Raw genomic sequence first — 8,928 nt, forward strand, 5'->3', positions numbered from 1 at the left:
CAACTGGCGATCAGCAGAAAACCCTAACGCACGAAAACCTACTCACCGGTTGAACCGACGATCTCAGGCCTGAGCGTCGGTTTAACCGGTGTTAGGTAGAAATACAGCCCGAGCCCAGAAACTCTGTTTTTACTCTCGGTTCGATCCAAAACTCGATGATTGGAGGATTAAATCGAGTCCAAACCTCACCAAAATTTGCAGGCACAATCACAAAGGACATGTGAACATGTCCACGGAAGGAATCGACGAATTAGTCCATGGTTTGGGAGGAATCGAGGAATTCCCGAGCAAGAACGGGGTTTTCTCTAGAACTCAAAGACATCAATTCGAAGGAGCTCGTGAATCCGAGGGTTTTAGCACTAGGCTAGAAGGATTAGAAACACCCCAAGGAGTCACGAAAATAACAAGAACCAACTCCTCACCTCGTGCACAAAAATCGACAACGACAATCGAAATTCAACCAAACAAGGCACGAAACGAAAAGGATTGAGACGAGATCAAAACCCCGGAGGGCACAAGGAGGATAGGGCCTCCTTTCCCAATCAAATTCATTCCAAGGTCTCAACAATCCATCCCTAAAGTCCTAATCCTAGAGAGGAGAGGGAGGAACAGAGAGGAGAAGGAGCAGGGGGGCGCCAGGAGAGAGGGCGATGGGTCTGGGCGGCTGGTCTGCTTGGTGCCTGGCGCGCCGGAGAGAGGAGAGGGGTGAGGGGGTATTTAAGGTGCCCACGCAGGGGTCCAAAATACCCCTAGACTCAAACTAGAGACTAAAACGCCCGCAGGGGCTAAACCGGAAATATTTACATGATCTCATCCGACGGCCGAGGTTCTTTCTTCGAAACGAAGTCTTCTCCGCGATGCCACCATGTCGATGAAGATCCGGTTCGCAGTTTTGGAAGTTCCGCGAAACCCAGGTAGGTGGCCGGTTTTGAGAAAACCGCCAAAACTTCACGCGCAGGAAGACTCCCGCCTCCACGCCGTGGCCCTAGACGCAGTTCCCGCCTCGGCCTTCTGACGGCCGTAGATGTCGCCCGACGCCCGTCACCTCCTGGCCCGCAACGAGGCCCTAGACGCCGTCGACGCCCGTTCCTCCGCCAGTCCCGAGACCGACGCCCGTGCCTCCACGACTTGGCGTCTTCAACCGCCGTCCACCAACTTGGTTTTGTGGCGCAAACCAAGAAACCCGCCATTCGTTGCTGCTTGCGCCCTCGATCCAGGAGTGGACGCCACAGCTGCCGCCCGGCCTGAGTTCCTTCACGGCAACTCTCCGTCGACACTCGACGCTCGTGTACTTGCAACCAAAGACCAAACACACGATCACACCGCACGGTTGACAATTCACTCATCACAGCCAGGAGAATGGTACTCAACATTCCTCACGAGGGAGCGGACGCGCTCAGCCGCCGAATCCGTAGAGGGTGCGGCCCTGGCGCTTGAGCGTGTAGACGACGTCCATGACGGTGACGGTCTTGCGGCGGGCGTTCTCCGTGTATGTGACGGCATCGCGGATGACGTTCTCCAGGAAGATCTTGAGCACGCGGCGGGTCTCCTCGTAGATGATCCCAAAGATGCGCTTCATGCCGCCCTCGTCGCCAGCCTCCCGATCGCCGGCTTGGTGATACCTTGGATGTTGTCGCGGTGGATGTTGTCGCGGAGCACCTTGTGGTGGCGCTTGGCACCGCCCTTGCCCAGCCCCTTGCCGCCCTTGCCGTGCCCAGACATCGCCGAAGCCAGAGAGGAAGAGGACTGCTACGACGAGAGATTTGGCGGAGTTGTCGAGTTGTCTGGCGGTGGCTGGTGGCCAGGTGCGGTGGAGCGGCGGATTTGGGGTGGGATTTATAGGGGAGGATTTGGGAGGGGAGCGCGACTGAGGGATTTGGGCGGGAGGGGAGGATTTCGGGGGGATGGTTTGGTGGATGGGCGCGTTTGGGACGTCGGATCGAGGTTGGAGGGTGGGATAGGTTTTGGTGCTGTTGCTGTGGATCGTTGAGGTGGACGGGTCGATCCGTGGAGTGAGGTTTGTAGGCATTGGATGTGATCTGATGGTGGGGGACATGCGACCTGGGGTTGGGACGAATCCTCGACGTGGCACTGTTTTGGAATTCTTGGGGTGCTGCTTAGCTAGTGGTCCACCAAAGCGTATGGGGGCTGCACCGCTGCACTGAGGGCTTGTTTGGATGAAGGGTTTTTTGTCAATAGCACATCCTCAATAGGTGATTTTAGTTTTGTTTGATTTGGTATGTAGCACAAGTAGCATAAACTTTGACCAATAATTAAAGATACTAAATAAAGGCAATTTACAAAACTAACTCTATAAACCCTGCGCTAATTCGCGAGGTGAATGTAATGAGGCCTTTGACCGCACGATTAGAAGATAGTTACCGTAGCACAGGGTTTCCAAATCAGACCGGTCCGGTCAAACCGCCGCCCTCCGGTAGCGGTTTACCGAAAACCGGTAGAAACCGGTTGAATTCAAATCCAAATTCAAAATCGCATGTGCAACCGGTTCCGACTGGTATACCGACTGGTTTGACAGGTTTACCGGCCGGGATGACCAGTTTACCGGCCGGGATGACCAGTTTGGGAATTTTTTATTTTTTTGAATTCAAATTTGAATTTTGAATTGGGGCCGGTAGACCGGTTTGACTGGTTTACCGGTCGATATGACCGGTTTGGGAATTTTTATTTTTTTGAATTCAAATTTAAATTTTGAATTGGGGCCGGTTTGATACCGACCCAAACCGTAACCGGGCCGGGCCAGTTTGACCGGTAACCTGTCAAACCGGACTGGTTCCCACCGGTTTCGTTAACCCTGCCGTAGCATCACTGTAGTCAATCATCAATTAATTACAGTCATTAGATTCGTCACGCAAAGTTACACCCATTTATAAAAAGATTTTGCAAATAAACTTTATTTAATACTCCATGCATGACAGATTCTTTTTCTAGCGTGAGGAAAACAAACAAGGCCTTTGTGTCCAGCACATTCCACTCTTCAATTTAGTTCCTAGGATATTCTGAATGATTCATTTTGTACATAGCACATTGTCCACATTAAACAACTCTTTTGCAACTTGAGAGGTGACAGAACATCAGAGCCTCTGGCCCTGTTTGGGGGAGCTTCCTGCAGCTTCTGCTACTCCAAATAGCTGGAAAAGCTAGAAGCTCCCCCAAACGGGGTTGCTTCTCCCACCAGCGAACAAACCCAGAAGCTCATTTTTTCCTAGCGACGAAAAGCACGGTGAGAGGAGCTTACCAAGCTTTTGCTCGTCCCGTCGTCCACCTCCTTCCCCGTTCCTTTTCCCCCTCCGCTCCCCTCCGCGCCAACCACCGCCACCCTTCACCTCCCCTCCGTGCCGGCCATCGCTCCTCCTCCTCTCCCCTCCGCGCCCCTCCCCTCCCCTCTGCTCCGGCCGTCGCCCCCTGAGTCCTCCCCTCGCCGGCCTCCGCCATGGCCCCCTCCCCCTTGCCGGCACCGCCCCGATCTCCCCCGATGGCCGCCCCGCCCGGAGCTCCCTTCCTCGACGGTCGGTGCCGTCCCAAGCTCCCTCCCTTGACAGCCGACGGCCGGCACCTCTCGAGCTCCCTCCTTCGATGACCTCTGCCTCCCCGAGCACTCTCCCGCTCGCACGCATCCGGCGGCCTCCTCTCCCCCTCCCTCGAGGTCGCCCTCCCCCCCCCCCCCCCCCCGTGATCCAGCGCGCGCGGCGTAGGGGCTCCGCGGACCTCGGCAAGGTGCAGAGGGGCTCGGCGGGCCTCATCGGGGTGCGGAGGGGTTCTGTGCAGAGGCTACAGCGCCCGTGTACGGCCGGGCGGGGTGCGGCGGGGCGCGGTGCGGCCAGCCGGGCCCGGCGAGGTCGGCGCGGCGGTAGGTCTGGCATGACCGCCGGGAGGCCAGCACGGCGGGCGGGGCTACACGTCGGGAGGCGAGCAGGACGGCGGAGGAGGGCGAGCACGGCGATGGTGGCGGAGGCCGGCGGGCAAGGAAGGAGGGAGGAGATAGAAGCTGATGGTCAAGAAGCTCCCCCAAACAAACCTCTCTAGCTTCTCTGAAAAGTAGCTTTTTAAACTAGGCGGTGGAGCTTTTCCAAATGGAGCTTTTGGAGAAGCTCTAACTCCCCTAAACAGGGCCTCTAGCTTTCTAACAAAATCTGATTTTGAGGACGGAGCCGGGCTGAGCTGTCGCGACGAGTCCACGTCCATGTCGGCCTTCCACCCTATTCGGTCCTCCTGTACGTCATCCTCGGTGAACACCATGGCGCGAGGGTCACACTCACCGTTGTCGTCGAGGGAGCAATGCAGGCGGTGGAACTTGCGCCCGCTCGGCAGGCATGCAGAGGCACGACTGTATGTGGTGTAGCACTCGGCAGGCAAGTATCCTTCATGCAGGGGCCACCAGCGGGCGCAGGGCAGCAAGGCTCGTGCAGTGGTGCTCGTCACAGGAGGAGGACGAGGAGCTCTAGATGGCCTGGTGGTCCCAGTCGTGGAGCCGAAGCCCAAGCCTAGCAAGTCGCCCCTTGGAGCGGAGCTCCTTGCCGCGGCTCGTCGGAGCGGATCAGAGCGGAGGGGCATCGGTGAATGGCGGCTGCCCGGATTTGGCGCGGAGGGGATGACAATGGCCTGGTAAGGTGCCCGGCGCGAGGGGTGAAGCAGAGAAAAGGGACAGATAAAGTGCGGGTGCAAGAATCGAGTAGGAGGGGTATTTTTATCATTTTCTAATTATTCTCTCACCTTCTGAGTTGGGAAATTGTAGTTTATTGGAGGCAGTGTGCTACAAACTAAATCGCGTTTTGGTGATATGCTAGAGACTAAATTGAAGAGTGGAGTGTGCTACGCACAAAATCACATATTGAGAATGTGCCACGGACAACCCTCCCCCCCCGGAAGAAGCCCTCATCTTGGCAGTGACTGCCAGGCAGCCATCGTGACCCCAGGCTCACGAAATCGTTGGCCTGGATGAGCTGCCTGGCCCAGGCAACTTTCTCAGGGTGTCATGCAAATAAGCCCTGACTGTGGCTGCCAGGACTGTGGGTGTGAGTCCGCGGGGCACGGGCTTCATTGGAACTTGGATATACTTGCATTGGCTGCCCGATAGGTACGATGACAACAGTTATTTTTAGCTCCCATAAGAAAAAACAGTTTTGGTTGCAAGCAAGTCATAAACACCTTCCGGTAGTAGCAATTTCTCTGGGTCGCGCACTGGTTTATGTATAATTTCACAAGAGACTAAAGGGTTTGGTCTTTCCTCTCCAAGACCAAACTAATCTTGTAACTTTTTTCTTCTTCTCTTAGCGAAATACGTGATCAGGTGTGGTCGTGAGAAAAACACAATTGTTTACTTAAATTGGAAAAATGTTATCAGGCTTAGATGGCTAACAATAGTTTTTATACTATGTTTGAGTGCAGGGTTAAGAACCAGTTAAAAGATATACTATGTTTGGCATGGTTTCGGTTCTTCCTGAACGACTCTGGCTACGATTTTTCTAGGGAAGCTGAAACTATTTTGAAAAATGTTTGGCAAAACAATTTATTTCTACTCTTCATGAATGGATAGAAGAGGTGAAGTCAGTGAAGCTAGTATTTTGACCTCCTCATACATAGTGTAAGCTATTTTCAGTTTCACGAGGCCCTTCATGCATGAAGTTGCCTGCAAAATGCCTCTTCAGTTTCAGATGAAGTTGGTTGTGAAGCTATTCAAAAATCTATGCTAAGATTCATGCTAAAAAACAATGCTAAGAAGGATCTAAATGTATAGGAAGAAATATCATAAATGAGTTTTTTTGAAAGGGGGGTTGGAAGGTACTCCTTCCTTCCAACCAGTAAGGATGGCAACAGGGCGGGTTCGGATCAGGTGGAGTGTTTGTGCATCCAAAACCGAAACCCGAAGTTAAAACTTGAATCCGCCCCAAACACTCATCCGGGCGAAAACCTATCCCCAAAATCGAAACCCGCGGATCCCCGAAACCCGACGGATAGGAGGAGCCCGAGCTCGAACCCTTGGAGAAGAGAGAGGGAGAGAGAGGAATGGTTGTCGTCGCCTTTGGGGTGGGAGCAGGGTGAGTGAGAGCTGAGAGGGTGGATGGATTCAGGGTTATATATCTAGGGTTTGTAATGGGCTTCTAGTGGCCTGAATTCATTCAGGCTCCAATGGTGGATCCGCGGGTGAAGTTAAGGGGTCCATCCCAAACCCGCTAGATTTTTGATAACCGAACCTGAAAATCTTTAAGGACAAATCAGACCCCGAAATCAAAACTCGTAAATCCGAAATCCGCGGATATCTGCTCCAAATCTGACCCACTGCCATCCTTCCCAACCAATCAGTTATGAACGAATGTACTCTCGTTACGAGAGCCCCACAGACCGTGAACTCATGTCCGCTTGGCCTAAACCTTGCAGATCTACTAGCATGTGTTTGGTTGCTGGGTCGAAGTGGACTGGGATGGGTTCGACCCACTTCGACCCGCGTTTGGTTGCAAAAGGAGGTGGGATAGGTCCAACCTAAAGAGGGTATATTCCTCTCAGATTCGGGTTGGGATGGTCAGTCTAAATCGAGCAGACCACTCCAACCCACTTGCACGCCGTCTCGGCTCTGTGGGGGCAAGCAGGACTCGGTCATGGCGGGAAGAGGTGCGGCCGAGGCGGCAGGGAGCGTGCGGAGGCGAGCCGCCGGCGCGGATGCAGGAGGAGGCGCAGCTGCGGAAGGGAGCGGGCGGACGCGGCGGCCAGGAGCGGGCAGAGGCAGGCCGCCGGCGCGGGTGCGGGAGGAGGAGCGGCCGCGGAGGGGAGCGGGCGTAGGGGCAGATGCGGCGGCCGGGAGCGGGAGGAGCGGCGCCGGCAGAGCTCCGCGCGGAGAAGGGAGGAGCAGCACCGGCCAAGATCCGGACTGAGGGAGGCGGAGGAGGGAGGAGCGGCGCCGGCGGAGCTCCGCGCGGAGAAGGGACGAGCGGCGCCGGCGAAGATCCAGACCGAGGGCGGGCGGAGGAAGGAGGAGCGGCGCCGGTCAGCGAGGGGGCCGCGGCGCCATGCGGGCGGCCGGCTCGGCACATGCTTGAGAGAAGGGGCCGCGGCGCTGTGCGGGCGAGCAGCAGGCCGGCGTGGAGCCAGGAGGGAGGAGGAAGAAGATGAGCAGAGTGAATGACATGTGGGTCCCGCAGTAGGACTTGCTAACGGTGTTAACAAGACTACATCAACCCACATCTATATTCTTGCAACCAAACATAAAATAAGGATCAACCGCAGCCCTCCAACCAAACATCAAATGGAACTAACCCAATCCAAAAAATTTGGGACAGGTTCAATCCATCCCATGTACTCCTAGCCCCCAAACCAAACACACCCCTAGTAAACTGTCAGTCTCTTCCGAATCGCCGTCCTCGGCTCCTAGATGCCAAAAACCTCAGCGCGCAACTTTGGTCGAGCCCAACCCTCCGAACCGTGGCGAACGGGCCTGCGACCGGTTAGTCGACAGCACCTCAGTAGCGCCCTCTCCTCCGGAGGTCTCCGGTTCGATCCCCTATGGGGACGAATTTCGGTGGATTTTCCAGGATTTTCTGGTGGCCTTCAACACATGCTGGAGACTAGTGTCTGAGACCATCTCTTCAATGCAGGCATGTGGGTGTGAGTATAGGGTATAGGTCTTAGCTTGCGCATAGGTGGTGTGTGTGGAGTGTGTGAGTGTGGTGTGTGTGAGTCTATTTATAAGTTCATTATACTTGGAGTAAGACTGACTCCAACAACAACTTTATTTTTTGAAGGCAAATTGCCGATTGCCTCGCGTGTACAGTGTTTTGCTTTTCTTTCCCCCAGCACCAGCTCCAACAGCCAACACGCAACAACAATGGCATTTCTTCCGCTCCCCCATCTCCTCTGCGCCTCGCGCTCGCGCCGCCTCCTCCCCCAGCGGCGAGCGGCGGCGCCTCCCCTGCTCCCTCGCCGCGGTCGACGACGTGCTGCTCCTGGCGGAGGAGGACTCCCTCACGCTCCCCGGGGCCTCGCCCGCGCGCCGCCGCCTGGACAGCGCCGTCGGCGCCGCCACGTTGCGCATGGTGGAGGAGTTCCTGCGGGTCAGGGTCTGGGACGCCTCCCCGCTGTGCGTCGCCGTCGACGAGCTCGCCCTGGCGTCTAGCGGCGCGTCGCTGCTGGTCTTCCCCAGCGCCGACGACAGGACCAGCGACGCGAGCTCCGGCGGGGAGGTCGACGCGTCCGACGGGACCCGGTCGAGGGCCAGCTCCGGCGTGCCTGACGAGTTCGCGGCCCTGTTGGAAGGCAAGGTCTGGCATGAGCTCGACCTCGTCCGCCCCGCGGGCATGTCCGTCCTCCACGAGATCGCCCTTCAGATGGTCCGCGCCGGCTGCACCAAGGAGCTCTTTCGGGCGTTCCTGAACACTCCCTGCGATGTGCTTGACAGGTGAAGCTTCTGGTTTCTGCTGGTCATCAATGGCCCTGCAGTTTCATTGGCCATGCTTGTCTGACGGATGGATCACGATCATGGATGTGCATCAGGTTCTTGTCCTCTCCGGCGGTGGCAGGTCGAGGCAGCGGCGGGGGAGGAGCACCTGCGGATCTGAGGGGCCGACGAGGCGGGGGGCCGTGGCCTCGCGGATCTCGACGGAGGAGGAGGATGCCGCTGACCGGTGGAGGCGAGGGTGCGGGAGCTGAGCAAGGCACGCGCCGGCGACCGGGAACGGCGGCGGAGTCGGGAGGAAGAGGGCAACGGAGCGCGGCAGCGCGACAGAGCGGACACGACGGGGTGACCCCGTCCTCCTCCAGCGCTCTCCTCCGCCGAGCTCCCCTTCCGCCGGCGGCGGCGCATCGAGCGGCTCGGAGGCCCAGGCCGGCGGAGCTCCCCGCCCTCCCTCTCCCTCTCGCTCTCCCTCCCCTCCCCTGCGGCGGGCTCAAATGCATCCGAGGAGAGAGGGATTGCAATTT

General features: G+C 56.9%; 1 pseudogene; it reads right to left on the minus strand.

Moving 5' to 3' along the window:
* Positions 1-1,396: 1,396 nt before the first annotated feature.
* On the minus strand, positions 1,397-1,743 carry LOC120656829 (annotated as a pseudogene).
* Between the last annotated feature and the right edge of the window lie 7,185 nt (positions 1,744-8,928).

The sequence above is a fragment of the Panicum virgatum genome, chromosome 1N (genome assembly GCF_016808335.1).
Source record: "Panicum virgatum strain AP13 chromosome 1N, P.virgatum_v5, whole genome shotgun sequence".
Lineage (NCBI taxonomy): Eukaryota > Viridiplantae > Streptophyta > Magnoliopsida > Poales > Poaceae > Panicum > Panicum virgatum.